This window comes from Ptychodera flava, chromosome 18, assembly GCF_041260155.1.
Source record: "Ptychodera flava strain L36383 chromosome 18, AS_Pfla_20210202, whole genome shotgun sequence".
NCBI lineage: Eukaryota > Metazoa > Hemichordata > Enteropneusta > Ptychoderidae > Ptychodera > Ptychodera flava.
The window spans coordinates 23492086-23508058 of NC_091945.1; the positions used below are offsets into that span (position 1 = coordinate 23492086).

Below are 15973 nucleotides of genomic sequence, written 5' to 3' on the forward strand. Positions count from 1 at the left end.
GTACATTTCAAAGTAGTAAGTTATATTTCAAAGTATGATGCCTTTGCCGGCCTGACGGTGCAGTTTAAAAACCTTATCGGCACCACTACAAATATGCAGCAATTTCATGTAAATGTTGGTCTCCCTGAGGTCAAGCTTGATATTTACCATAAACATTAATTGTTTCGTGGACAGTGAGGGCATCTTTAATGAAGCTCAGCAGCTTGCTTATTTCTGCAAGCGTGCGCATTCTGCTTAGGGAGAGGATCGATTAAGTTTAAGTGTTGGAAGAATTCCCATCCAATGCTTTCGGACATGATTTCATACTCTCCGTTTCACATTAATCCACGGAAGAAGTTCAGTAAGCGTCTAACGCGGGTTATGTCACCCCTGCAAACGGAATGGTTTAACCCTATGCGTCCACGCAAGGAGACATGATTCAATTCGGCGCATAATACGTTTTGCGGCTAGTCGGGTATGTTCATTTGACGACCAGGGTGTCGAGAATATCGCATCTAACGTGAGCCCATTGTTGCACGGTGGTCGGAACTAGAATACGTTGGGACGTTTCAATATCCGCCGTTCGCGCTCAACTATTAATACAGGCTACATCCCGTCAACAACTGTGACTTTGACCACATTTTCTTGCTTTTGTCGATCACACACTGCGGGAGAACACAACGACGGGGGCTAAAGCTCAACTGGAAGCGGGGAATACCAATCATCGATGCTTGCCTACTAGCACGGTAATCTCCTGGAGGTAAGTGAATATAATATCTGTAATCATAAAATCTTTTGGTCTCAGCGTGTAAGCTCCAGAATGAAAACTTCATGTCGAGAAACAGTCATCATCTCTGCATTAGCTGGAAATAACTCCCTTCCTCATAAAAATGACTTGAATTGAGACCATTTTGCTTATTATCAAATACATATCTCTCACCAAACTCGATTGAAAGGAACACAGTGCCGAGCTTCCAAACTAATATTGTCTGCAGTATTATATTTTCCTCGCAATACTGCCTTGAACATTACTGCGATAATAATTTCCATAACAAATAGTTCCTCAAGTGTTGAGTGTATAGAGGATATTAAAATGTCAATATGACAGCCATCGGGTAGCTGTATTTTGTTTTCTGTAATTTATTCAACAGCTACAATTTACAATTTAACTTCGCAGCGAAAGAGACCCTCATTCAAAATTAATCATTATAACTCGCCCTGGAGTTTTCCTGCTTAAACACGCAGTTCTTTTACCAATAGTCAATGCGCCTGGATTCAGATAACTCCCTGTGGGCATCTTTGAACACTATTCGACGTTATCATGCAAACGGAAGAAGGAGGTGTTTACAAGACAGGCGCTGAGTTATTGTCAAACAAATACTGTCTCACGTTTTAACAGCTGCCCTCCTTTCCTTAGAAGAACATTTATTATCTCTATGCATTATTTCGACAAACTTGACATCAGTCATAGTATTGTTCTGGCATATCTAGATAGATAGGATTTATCGGCAAGAAGTAAAACCGCGAACTAGAGTCACCTGCAGCTTATAGGGATGCATTTAGGCGATAGCGAATTTTACACAATAAGAGTCTGTTTGCCTGTTCCTTTATATGTATCGGGGAAAGTTTATGCTCTTAAATAGTGTGCAAATGCATATTACAGCGTTTGCGAGTAATATATGGTACAGTGGACACCTAGAATAGTGACTAAGGGGTGTAAGACAATATTCACACTTATTCTGAGCGTGTGATGTGTTTATAAAAAATGTCATATATATGATGGAAATGTTAACTTAGCTCTTGAGCATACCAAATTTTGCCAAAAGATAGAAGATCATTTTGTCGTATCTCTCTTGAGTCGGTGAAATTCAGTCTCAATAGCGAGACTAATTTATTGCTGTATAATGGAGAATAGAACCTTCCGTCTGTCTTTACCTTCTGACAAATAAAGGGACGATGATTAATGTCGTATTGGAAAACAACCCAACTATAAGTCCGATAATCAACTATATATACTTACCGACATTGAAACAAGGAAGAACCCTTCTTTACGGGCGCTTGTTCAAAAACGCGGAACCGTACAGACTGTCTTTGACTTGAGCAATATTTCATACCGGACTCGTACAGTGGAATGTTACAATAGTAGTGCTAAAGAAACCTTTTAATTTGTGTTGAGGGACAGACGATTCGGTTCAGCTTGTTAGTTGGTGCGACAGAGGCGAACGGTATGCACATGATTGCTTACGAACACGTTGATGACTCTCTACGGCTGTGGCATTGTCTATGGAATTTCAGAACCCAGTAAAGCTGTAGACATTATGCTCATCAGTGTCGGTCATCGCTCACTTATATTTCTGGTGGTGCATGAATGCTAACAATTTTGCATGATCGGTTCGTTCTCTCACCAAACAAAGTTAGTACAAATATTCATCCTTTAGGGAAACACGGCATCTTTTTTATCCTGGTTGGTTTTGCACATTTGTTCAAAAAAGTAACAGACGCGAAATTATTTGCCCTTGTGTTATCAGTCGTATTACGCTCAACTGGAGCGAGTAAAATGAGACTAGACTGGAGAAGCTTGCTGTCTAAATAAGTTACTTGAATCTGTCTGTCGGATTTGCATTGTTGATAGAAGTACAACGAGGCGTCAAATGCAACGTCTGATAGTCAATTTATTTGACAGCAATATTGCCCTCCGAGGTTTCCATCCAAAATGTCGGCATTGGTAACCAATGAATTTAAAAGTACAAATTATTTTGTTACAATATACCAACAGGGTAACAAAATAATTAAACGGATAAATGTGATAAACATCACATTTTTATTGTATATTAGAACGTTTGTATCACTTCAAACTTTTTCCAAGTTTCGCATAGCCTCGGGTCATCGTTCAAAACTCGAAATTTACTAAGTAAACTAAGGTCATTATTAACACTTGAGTGCTGTAATTTTTCCCACCAAAATTCAAGTGTAATATTTTACCAGTCTTTATGAATTTTTCTGTAAATTTCGCTAATTTTGGAGCAAATGGACATAGCATTTCAATGGCTGCAATTTTTGACAAAAATAATGGGAAAATCTGAAAAAAAACTCGTCTAGATCTAAAAAAATTGCTGGCTATAAGATATTCTATAAAGGCAACAAAGGTTGACTTTGGCACTCAAAGGGTTAAGATAACACAGCTTTGACAGGTGACGAAATGAAGCTACATTCTATGTAGAATACTACTCAGTGCAATTACCTTAAAATATGCTGTGTAGGAATGACAAAAATGTTATGGCAATTTACATCAAATATTTTTGACACTTTTGAATCAAAAGCGATCGAACGTTCAAAGGAAACGCCAAATCTGTAACTCTGTCACTCGATCTCTCCAAGGGAAAGAAAATTCGCTTTAAAAATCCCTTATTTCGTTTTGTGTTCCGTCTGATCAATCGCGAAGTAAAAACGGGTAAAAAAAAAGGAAAATAAGTTACTCTTTCAATTGTTTTTTATTGAAAATGACAGCAACTAGCTTATAGAAAGGCATAAACGGATTACTATAGGTACATGCCATCCCTATTACGGTTTTAAATGAGATTATTTGAGGGCAATGAAGAAATAAGGGCACTCAAATATTCAATAGAATGTGTACTAATCTAGTTCTAAATTTCCTTTATATCTTACATTACAGGATAGTTGTGGAAGCGGAAAGCCGCACGTGCAGCTAGGTCGTCTAGTTGAGTCGTAATACCTGTACACAAGTGACACGTTCTTTCCAAGAGTTTAAGCGTTTTATCCCTGGTACTGCCGGCATGAAACGACGTGGATATATCAGTTTCTCCGTCTTGTCTGTTTGCGTGCTTGTAGTCTGTCTCCCGGTAAGGGCACTGGAGTTCAGGACGCTGCTATCTTTTCCGCTCCACGCGATATTCTCACCGCTGAGCGCAGAGCAGAGTTCCGGAGCTGGATTTTTGATCGGATACGACACGGTGAACCAGAACGACAACTTGTTGAGTGGTCACACTCTCACGTATGACTTGCTGCCGACTTTCTGTTCTGTGGAATCCTTTCTAGGATCGTTCACCGACATGGTTTACGCGTCAAATTACTCAGCCCTGATCGGTCCTCTGTGCAGCGATGAGGCCACCCCGGCGGCGGTATTAGCAAGCCACTGGAACACGGCGTATCTCTGTGCAGGTTGCTCCCACAGTTCCTTCAAACACAAGGACGTCTTCGGCTTCTCCACGCTTCTTATCAGCATGGGGTCCTTCGAACAGATCGCGGCGTACATCACAGGGGCGGTCTTCCAGCACTTCGAGTGGGACACCTTCGGATTGATAGCTGAAACCTCGCAGTCGGTGTGGTTCCCCGTGGCCAGGGCTGTCAACGTGAGCGTGATCAACTCGCAAAACCTGACAATCGGCAGGTACAGATCGTATTCATCGGATAAAACCAGCGACGAAGAAATGTTGGAAATCCTAAAAGATGTATCGTCTCAGAGTCGAAGTAAGTTAGTTCATACACTTTGAGCAGACATATCATAAGAGGAGTCAACCTTTGACCCTGTTTTAATCAACTTTCTCCTAGTAAAAGAGACCCTCTTAAACGGAACAGGGTTATTCCTGCGACAGGTGACATTAATTTCACGGAACCTGTCAAATAAATGTGAACGAGAGCGATATACTTTATTGCGAGCTTCAAATTGGCACGCGGGGTCACTGAACATGATCAAAGATATCTATATAGTCTCATTACCTCTGCAGTTAGACTTTCTTACACACATAATACAAACATACGCAACATTTTCTGACGGAAATAAGACTAAAATGTCGGGAATATAGACATTAAATTCTCTTTCAGTTTGTTTATGCGTGTGTCATTTCGCAATGTCCCATATGGTACAAACGCATCGCGGCATAAAGATTTCATCTCGCCGTGTATAATTTCTCTTCTTTAATGTTCATGTCTATCAGCGCATATAAAGGGATGCAAATTCAGTCATTTCCGTACATGAATTGTCGGAAGCCACAGAACTGAGTGTTTTGTCTTTGCATATATTATCAGTTCTTTGCTGTGGAGATCCCTGCGGTTTCAGTCTACCATAAACAGTCGAGGAATTTGCTTCAGACTTACCGTATGTATTATAGCAGAATTTCTCCCTTTCTGTTACGTAACGCAGAATTCAGCAGCGCCTTACTGCCTAGCTGCAATGAACATTCAACCGGTGTTTTGTGACAAAAAATCGAATTTATAAACCGTCCTGCCGAAGATAATCTACAATAAGCTTACCGCTCGAAGTTTGCAGGTAGCTTGCAAATACGAAGCTGAAACATCACCACGAGATAAAACGTTTTAATTTGCCCCTTACGATTACATATAGGTGATACGATTTAACTATGAATTTAAAGCAGCTTTTGTTCGGTGCCAGCCCTCGAAATTTCATAATCATTTCATTCTATTGTTTACTCGGGGAACTTTTCCCAAGCCATACGGGTATAGAGTAATAGATGGAAAGTAACATTGTTTTTTAGCTCACATTTGGTATACCAATGTGAGGTTATCGTATAAGCTGAATCAGTTCATTTGCATCTGATTTGCATGTCTGTATGTCTGTATATTTGTGGGTATGTATGTGCGGCTGTATATTTGTGGGTATGTATGTGCGGCTGTATGTCCGTCACACACAAAGGCTCCCATACCGCCAAAGCTACCGTCTCAGTATTTGGTGTACAGGTAGATGTAGGGGTTGAGATGTGAATTTGTTCAAATGAACACATCAGTGTCAAAAATGTGCAAATGAGGTAAGAAAAAGGGAAATACTGCAAGTGTGCAGGAGTGGTGGCAGTGAACTGAATCAGCCCACACATCTGAATAAGAGGATTTTGACCTTTAACCTATTTGTATGCAGGGTACCTATTATGTTTGGGAGTGGTAGCAGTAACTGAAACAGCTAATTGGTCATTTCCTGTCATTGTTTATGAACTGTGACATATTAACAGATCTGCTGAAACCATGGATGTCTATTTTTGTACATCCATATGGTTGAAAGATTCTCTGCTATGCATGTTGCTAAAGTTGACCTTCAGTACCTAAAGTTTCAGACCTTATTTACTTTTGTCATTCTTAATTTTCTGGTTTAAATATTTCTTGTTGTTTTTCTGGTTGTACTGTGCAGAAATTGTCATAACATCAACGTATAATTTTCCTGCACTGAACAGATAGAAATAACACTTATTGTTGATCTTTGGTATGTACCAATTCTGATCAATTTGAGCGACACCGTATAATTGCGGTATTTTTTATTCTTGCGCTAAATGATGTTATTGAATGGCACTTACAAACGTTCCTGCATTGGCTATTCTGGTTCTTCAAGAAGTCTTGCAAGGGGCGCAAAAGACAACTATTATTGGTGTAACTGTCAAACAAACAACACAAGTTTAAATTCTGAGCGCGTAAGTATGTCCCAATTAACACATCCTTCGAATTTCTTTTCGCAATAACGACCCTACCAAACAGTAACCTTGTAACCTTGTTTTGTCACGTAGTTATTATCGTCTGGGAATAAGAATCTCGTTAAAATTTGACATCCAAATCTGTGAATGCCTCGCATTGTGCTTGTCACCTTCACGATATTCAGAAGGTCAAGTCGAATACCGCCCCTGAGATAACAGATTTTGGAGCTGGTATGGTAATGGCTGTACGGTGATTCGTTTATTTACGGCAAAGGTAAGGTTATTTGATAAGAGCAATCAATCAGCGTTGAGGTCATTAAATACCCAATGCAATGCTTCATAAAATTTTGGTTCTGCCTGTTAATCTGTAGGCAGGACATGCTGCACAATATTAAAATCTTTGCCACTCCATTACCGAACAACAGTGTATGTAATGAGGTCGCGAACTTCTGTGTCTTTCATCATATAGAGAGACAAAGTGATTTCCCTAAAATTTGCACGGTGCCAAAGTTACTTCAACATCCTAAGCATATAACCAGCTTACGTGACAGAAGTAAATCAACATGCCGAGTTGTTGGTACTAATGATATCATCGATAGAACGATCTGAACTGCCAGTCTTATTATGGGAAGACTGCAGAATCTTTAGCGAGAATTGGACATTCTTAGGGTCGAATGCACCTCGGGGACAGATATTCGGACTCTCAAACTTTTACAATGCTTTCCTGATCAGCCACTTGTGGGGCTCATTGTAAAGCTCTTTGAGCAAGAAATATTTTCAATGTCTTATTTTTTCGAAAGTAGAAAAAGTTTATTTTTTGGGTAGATTTAACACATGAAGGGCGGCCATTTGCAAATATCGGTATATGTTGGGTAATTTGTACCTCTAGTACCAAACTTTACATGATGACCCCTGACTTTTATTCTTGATTTGGTAAGAGAATGGTGAAACTTTAGGAAACTTTAAGCAAAGGTTAAGTCTTCAGTTTCACTTTACAGGCGCATACTACCTTTAACTACTACCTGTTCCTGCATGGCAACCATTGTGTGATAGACATTTACTGGCGCTTAGTCTCTTTCTTGACGGGCAATGTAGACGCTTAGTTTGTGACTTGTTTTAGGCCGTGATGCTGCAACATCTCAAGAGACGGGCACTCACAATAATCACAACTTGCATCAACGTACTGTAAAATAGAACACGGGCCCTCTATACCTAACTTACCGGCTCTCGTTACAACGTACGGTTAATTGAGGTCAACCGAACGAGCCAGGAGTCACTTTGATCGGTGCGAATATCATCGAATAGATTGTTGCCGGAAGAATATTCTGATTTTGGGTTATCAACGCAGGATACATCATGGCTCTGATAATTTTTTAACCATTTCTTCGGGGCATTTGAGGTTTTCCCCCAATTATTTAAATATTCATGACTACTGCCCGATGCATGCATTGCGTGAAGCAACCGCCGTGAATGAAAGTGATTAAAGTAAGACGATTGTACATACTAGTTTATGGATATGCTTGATTGTTTTACAGACACATTTTCACAGTAGAGTACATTTTACATGAATGTATCGACGGTAAGTTGTGGGTGATGTCAGGAAGTATCGCTGACAACATTTCGTAGAAAGACGACTCGATGATACTGAGAAGCTCGCTTCTCTCTGAGCGCATGTGCTTTTTCGTTATGTTTGTCTTTATGTTTTGCATGAATCGTCCAAGGAGTTGAACTCGTCGTACCCTTAATGCATCGGGTTGGGAGGGATGTATCATAACTTGATGAGAACCCAAACTACCTTCGTGCCTCGGTCTGAGTTTTCAAGAATAAAATGTCTGTTCAACGAGGAGCATAAACCATAGACAGTAGAGGGGGGAGACCCCTCTACTGTCTATGCATAAACGTACATTTCACGGGTCGTTTCTCTTTCAATCAGCAGAGTATCTTGTATTTTGCAACGATTTGCGTGCACGCTCAAATGACCAAAACATTGTTAGAAATCGTTGTAAGACCATTGCTAAAAACTCAACAACTGTTTCTACCGTATACATGTATTGTAATCTGATTGATTTCTGATCGATCTTTAGAAGAGCCTACTCATAGTCCACGCACGTTTACCTTTAATTAGGAAGACATGAACTTTTCCAGCAACGGCGCACAGGTGTTTGTGTCACATTATATTTATTAGCCAAAGTCCGTGATATGAGAGCAAGAAAGGCAGTTTCTTCTGTTGATGTTGTTTCTCTCGTTTGCTTTTATGTGTCTCAGTTACTAATTAAATAATATAGGGGTCCGTGGGCGACGGCTTAATGTTTAAAATGTGTCCGATGCACAATGTTCATGTCGGCTGTCCGAGTTTGATGACTCTATGCGTCCAATGAATATTTATGACGAAATCATGACGTCAAAATCTGTTAACATCCCAGACCTTGAAATCTTGCCCGTCGGTGATTTGCTTAAAAGGTCTACTCAACCAAATGACGGAAGAAGCATAAAGCACACTTGTCTGCACCCGATTGATTTATTTACGAGCAGACAGTGAGTGACAGCCGAAGAGGTTAATAGACAGTGTTAGAATTGCTTGTCTTGAAACTAGATTGCCGAAAGAAAACTTGTCAAGTGCATGTCCCTTTTCAAATGACTTTATCGACTCGCAATAATCACACTCACGTACAAAGATGAAACCAACAACAGTGGTAATATCGTAAAATATAGCAATGAATTTTCAGTGAAGCTGTTATGTCGAGGAGGCAGATTTCAAAACCATGAATAATTAATGCACGTTAACTCTTCCGAAAGATATCTAGATGACAATTTAAAGCATCCTTGAAAATTCTTCCTAGACCACCGAATAAAACCGGTCGGAGGAAAGTTTTTGTTCATGTGCAATTTTAATGTGAAAAATCTAACCCTAGATTTACAGCCCTCCCCCTCCTCCTTCACAAAGAGGTTGCTCGAATCATGATCTGAAACTCATACCAATGCATGTGAGGAAGACTTGCAAACAAGTCCTCCAAGCCAGACCATCTGGAAGAAATCATCCCTACTGATTTGAAATCAATGTACTGCCAGCCTTTTCAACGAAAATGGTTATTTTTCCTGAAAGGGTTATCTGTCCTGGGATAACCTTCTAGCCCAAATCTCCATACAAATGAAGTTCTTCATCTGTACAGTATGAGTGAGTCTTCTCCTCGTAATGGTCAGAAGAAGAATATTATGAAACAGCAATAGTAAGGCAGATCACATTTACTTTTATTAAAATGGATAAACTCACCGGAGAAAAAAAGGAGTGGCCCTCTGTATCAACAAGACCCTATACAACTGAGTGAAAATTAATATGAAAGAGCTTCAATCAGCCTTGATCTCTGAATTATTTTTTGCGTCTCAATGAGGCTATAGATACAAGAACTCGTGAATGTCAATTTAAACTCAATTATATTCTTATACCAGAACTAAGACCTCCACAGAAGGGTTATTGACCAGAAAACCCTCTACTACTAATATCAATTCTCGGAGACCTTCTTGGGATTTTTAATTTCAACAAAGAGTATATTTTCCAAGTCGTGAGACATAGCCTTCATGATGTACTTTTGGCGGTACCAATGCTCCATTTATTTACAATCATTTCATACTTATAGCAAAACGATTTATTTATGCAATGAAAATGAACAACAGTTAACCAAACCATCGTTTGCTCTGTATTTGCAACAAATAAACCACAATTACCACCTGGAGTACAAAATTGCTCTGGAAAAAGACAAGTTGGATACACATTGTTGTAAATGGAGTACTTTACTACCAACAATAAATGATAATTGAGAATTGTACTGTTACACGTTTCTGACAAGTACTGTAACCACTCTTTACTGTTTACCATATAAACACTTAAAGCTTTTAAAATATTTTGTCAATTTTATTTAAGGGAACTGCCTACCTTCGAATATTTCAGTAAATTCTCGATCGGATTCGAACTCACAACGTATGGCACCCAGTCGACTAGCGAACTTCAAGATATCCCACGCAAAACCGATCAGCTAAATTCCCCCCCTTAAAATGATTAGTTCAAAGAAATCAGCGGTAAAATGTCTAAAATCACTTTTGAAGTCACATTTTAAAATCCATGTTCGACATTAGTAACATGCTTCATCAAAGGGAAGATTTTAAGTCGATACTATGAAAGCTTATGAGCTAATGAATACACGTTTTCAAGACATGGGTTTGTAAAACCATTTGGAAAAACCATTTGATTTAATTTAACTAATCCTTGAAAGATGACTATGGCAGCAAACACTGGGCTTCCTACTTTCTTAAACGGTTTCCAGGCAACAGTTGGAAAAGAATGTTCCTGCCATATTTCATCGAAAAGAACACACCTTGAGCACTGCAGACAAAAGTTCTTGTGCCATTGTATATAAGAGTTGTGCCATATAGTTAACTAATAAGTGAAAATAATGAGATGAATTTGAAAAAATTAGATAAACTTGATGAAAGGTACATTTCGGTTTCTCATGTAAATTGTTCAAATTATTCTGAGAATCTATGAAACCACCAAGAGCTTATTTATCAATCTCTGACATTTTAGCCATGATGATCTTGACCAACTTGGATAAAATATCGTCATCTTGACGTTGAGTATAGGTATTGTGATGCGCACTTGATGTACAGTATGATAACACATTCCTTCAACAAAATATGCAGATATTCATGAAGAGGATACTGATTGCATAGATACTTTTTCAAAGCGTCAGTCTGCTTCATTGATCATTTCGTCTAACGGTTCAAAAATATGTTTCAGCTTCTAATTGACCAACAAAAGGTTATCAAATAGAACTTGCTACGGTTGATTCACTGTACTGCCACAGTGACTTATAAAAATATGTCTGAGCATTTTACTATCAGGTCGGACAAAATTACCCTCTTCTTAATGGAATATCAAACAAAGCATGTGGCGAACAGCAAAAATGAACTCGAAAACATGAAACAAAATGCTAATTTTTGTGGTAACTATAAATCAGTAACCTTTATACACAAGGTCGGCTGTATTATCCTGAAGCAAATAAACGAAGCCAGGGTCTGTGCGAGTTATTATGTCACACATTTTGCATTCAGTTGCACCTTTCAGGTGTAGAAGACTTTCTAGTTAATCATTTGTCTCATAGCACGTCAGCAGTCTCCGTGACAACCAATGTCATTTTCCTGGCCACAATAAGGTTCTGTCGATGGCTGCTAATTTAAGATGATTCTGTGTAAAATAAAAAAACCCCAAAACTCCCTTCCGTCTAGGCAGCGAAACGAATAATCTCTCGATGGGGTTGATAGGACAAATGTAGCCAAACGTTAATTTGTTTACGTTCAGGTCTACAGTTTGCCCAAATGAAACTGCAATTTTTAGTGAACCGCAACACTCAATTGATCTAAAAGCCAAAACCAAATGCTTTAGGCTTACACATTGTACATACACATGCCTTGTATATTTTCGATGAAAATGTGTTTATATTATGACACGCTGCAAAGCATTATTTGACAGAAGTCTGTCAACTGTTTTACGCTCCGCAGTTCATATGAATGTGTAAGGAAACGGAAAAAATGAAAGGATTATGCATGAGCGAAGCCATATATGTTTTTTGCTTCGATAAAGTTTCTTGAGCGATGTGCGACAGTATGGTTGTACGGATACTTCATAACCTCTACAGCATGTGCACAGGTCGCAGTCAGAAAATTGTAACAATTTAGCTCGATTATTGAACGGCCCTTTTTAACGATGGGGATTTAGCCGAGCGGTTTTGACTGTGATGTCTTTGCAAGGTGACTTGGTGCCATACGTTGTGAGTTCGGATCTGGTCGAGAATGAACAGAATTTTCAGAACTTTTATTCAAAAATTGATCCGAAATATTTGCAACAGTCGACACTATTTGAAAATTCGTCTAAAGTATTCCAACAGTAGAGGTGAACAAATGTACTGTCGGAAGGACATAAGCAAATACCGATGATGATATTTCCTCGCATTCGGTAAGGGTTATCGATACCAAATCCAGTAGACCTTTGATATAATTAAATTTACTAAAATATGATTTAAGATTACGTTTGTGCTTCCTTACTCGTTTGCTACAGTGATATAAAAACAAGTATATAATATGTGAATATATATATATATATATATATATATATATATATATATATATATATATATATATATATATACAAATTTCTGTAGAGTACAAAATAAGAGTGAATATGTTTATGCTCTATCTATTAATATTGAAAGAGTAAAGATAATAAAAAAAATAAAAATATACTGTGTACGCCGTGTGAGAGCTGCACATCACGTGTAACAGTAACTCAAGGAGACCGCTTGTGTAGCCATATCGGATATGACCCCTTCGGCTGAGCGTGTACTCTAAATGTCAAAGCGTCGTTAAGATTCAGGGATAGATAGGTTAACATATTGTTTCTTTGGCTGATAGCTGTTTCATTTCCTTTGTTTCACTTTCTCCCCGATTCACTCTCATATTTTTTCCATGAGTTTTTCTGGGTTGGCTTTTTTGAACAGGTAACGGTTACCAAGGTGACCTGTTAAATCTAGAAAGTACCCTTTCCGTCTTGTCACGTGACTACCCATCACGTGTTAAAGAAAACTATTCCATTTACTTCTTTTTCTAGCTAACCGGTTAAAACTTGTGGGAAAAAAACTATTCTACAAAGTACCCTTTGCCCTTACAGTTTTAAGCCGAATGTCCATCTATCATTTCTGTTCAGCTTCGAAAAGTTTTCATGCCTGGAAAATTTATTACAGGAATCGTGTAACTTTAAATCATCTGATACCGCAAATAATTGTACCCTGCTTATTAGGCGATCATGATGAATAACCTTTGACCTTCCAGAACGCCAGCTCTGATAAAAATCATCGGAATATCCCCGTCATTGGCAATTTCCTGCCATTTAACATTTGCAGAAATGTGCGCCCACATCTGACTTAGCCCTTAAATGTCAGGGAACTCAAATTAACAATTTTTCATTTTCATATAGTTTCACTTTTCCATCGAATGATATTTCCACCGTGGAGTTATGAAGAGGTGATTATCTAGTCTGGTTAAGACGCATCGTTATGTTTCTTGTGTAATGCATTGAAATACAGTTGACCGTGTCTCGCCATCAATATTCCAACAATACTTCACAGGGAAGGGAAAACATAGTGTATATTATTTTCTCCTATTGCGTCAGAGTGCCATGTGTAAATTGAAGCAATATGTGCGATCTCTATTGATAATATTACGACCTTGCACGCGTCGTTCACCTACCGTTCGGTCACTCTTTCCTTTAAGCGATAAACATTTCCTGCGAGTCGTATCATACGTTCATGACTCTTTTACAGAATATGTTGGTTTACAAAGCTTGCCTGAGGTTAATGAAGATAGAATCGAGGTTTTTTATGCTAGAATACACATGTGCATTTGGATTAAAATCAGTCAATCATTGGAAAATTGATTAATGCCCATAAAATCTTTATGGAGATAGTCAACTTTATTTCTCTCTTACTAAGTTGTTCAAACAGGCATCAAGGGGCAATGCTTACAAAGCTGTAAAACTAATAATCAGTATTGATTGCATGATCGTGCCGAGAATATATCTCCCGCTTGGTTGACTAGACTACAGATTCTGATATTTATTGTCGGTACAAATATGCAGAAGTAGACACAGCAAAAGATAGACATGGTGATAGAGTGACAGAAGGTCGTATGTCTCATATCTCTGTAGTGAAAGAAATTCTATACCCTTTAGTAGTAATTAGTGAAAACTGGCGACAATGAGACTGTTATATATATATATTTAAAACTATCTACTGTTGATTGACCAATCAGAGTGCTCAATTCAGGGTGTTTTATCTACTCGTAAAGCCTTGTCACCAAATTCCAGAAATGAATGACAGCGCCGTAGTAAAGTACTGTCCAATCAAAAGTGAACATGTCATATTCTGTAGACATCTGGTACGTTTTAATATTCAAATTTGGTAACACAGCGGAAACCAGCTGCAACACAAAATCTGCTGTGCCCTTGGCATTTATATAATGTGCCCTGGGGCATTTATAGGATGTTCCACTACATTGGAAGGCTATTTCACAAATAAAAGTTTTAATTCATATCCTAAACATGTTACATTGACAAAGGGGACGGTTGACGTAAACACATTGTAAACGAAAATATATCAGTTAGGGGCGATAGTTTTTAAGTCGGATAAAACCCTCGTACTCAGGCTCTTCTGGTATATAAAGTCCGACCCTACGATAAAATGCTCGGCCTGCGGCCTCGCCACATTTTATCGTTGGGTTGGACTTTATATACCAGAAGAGCCTCGTACTATGGCTTTATCCTATATATATATATATATATATATATATATATATAATATATATATATATATATATATATATATATATATATTATATATATATATATATATATATATATTATATATATATATATATATATATATATATTAATGATTAGAGAGACTTCAGCTTTGACCAAGGACTCAGCACGACACATGAGTCTCTCCCAGGCATGAAGTAGTGTGGTCTAGCGTAAGGTATCTTAAGTTGTGCACCAGCTAACGTTTGTGAAAGTATAAGAAAGACTGATGAAGGTACGCTTTCATCGTACTTAAATGTATAAATGTATTTCCCCGGCAGAAATGGTGCAGTAGTGGACACGGTACAAGTTTCATTTATTCAGATTCAAAAGTGATATTTTTAAAACCAGCGGCAATGACTGTAATTTCACTTAACGGCATGTGATATCGATGTGTGCATTCGTGATTAATTTGACATGTACATGTATGATTCTCGTGATACTTTTCAATTTCGACCAAAAAACGTATTTACCATGGAGCCTCAAAACAGTGCTTGCAAAGAATTAATGGGAGAACTATCTAACCTAAGGTGTTGTGATATTATGGTAGTTCATTCAATTTTGTTATTATGGGGATAATAACGTCACGGTAATCTGCAGACAGACTGACAGACAGGCTGATGGAAACATAGACACAAAGACAGACAAAAAGGCAGGCATGTTTGCATTCAGCGGTAAGAACTAATAGACGTGTAGACAACGGACGCTGACTGAACCTCGGTTTCAATGTCATATTAGACATATAGCTAGTGGAAATTTAAAACGCAAACTGTGTCATAGCATGACGAAAACCTCCCTGGCACAATAGCAAGCCCGCATGATAAGCAAATGATTCAAAGTTGAGTATTAAAAGGAAAAAAATGAATTCGCATATTTACTTAGAGAAAGAAAAAAGCACAATTAAAGATTCGACTTCGAAAAAGTGAATATTGAACGATATTGCAATGGCAGTAACAACTACTAACTTACACTTTCCAAGGTAAAGAAATGCTTTCGTCGTGTTAAAAATGCAGGGATCCTCAGATAGCATCATGTTGTGGCCATTACTTCTTCAAAGGAGTGCCCTCATGCCCTAAGAACGTGACAGATGGATCAACTGATTTATGTTGCAGGGATTCGTGGGTCATTACTTGGTCGAGGAGGGAGTCCAGGATTT

At 38.3% G+C, this 15973-nt stretch overlaps 1 protein-coding gene across 1 annotated transcript in view; it reads left to right on the forward strand.

Moving 5' to 3' along the window:
• The first annotated feature begins 617 nt into the window (after positions 1–617).
• LOC139117203 (atrial natriuretic peptide receptor 1-like) overlaps positions 618–15973 on the forward strand; it is a 178859-nt gene continuing 163503 nt past the window's right edge. The window contains exons 1-2 of the transcript XR_011548478.1: positions 618–739; positions 3653–4467. The gene's annotated coding sequence lies outside the window, so the exon portion shown is untranslated. The remainder of the gene's footprint in view (positions 740–3652; positions 4468–15973) is intronic.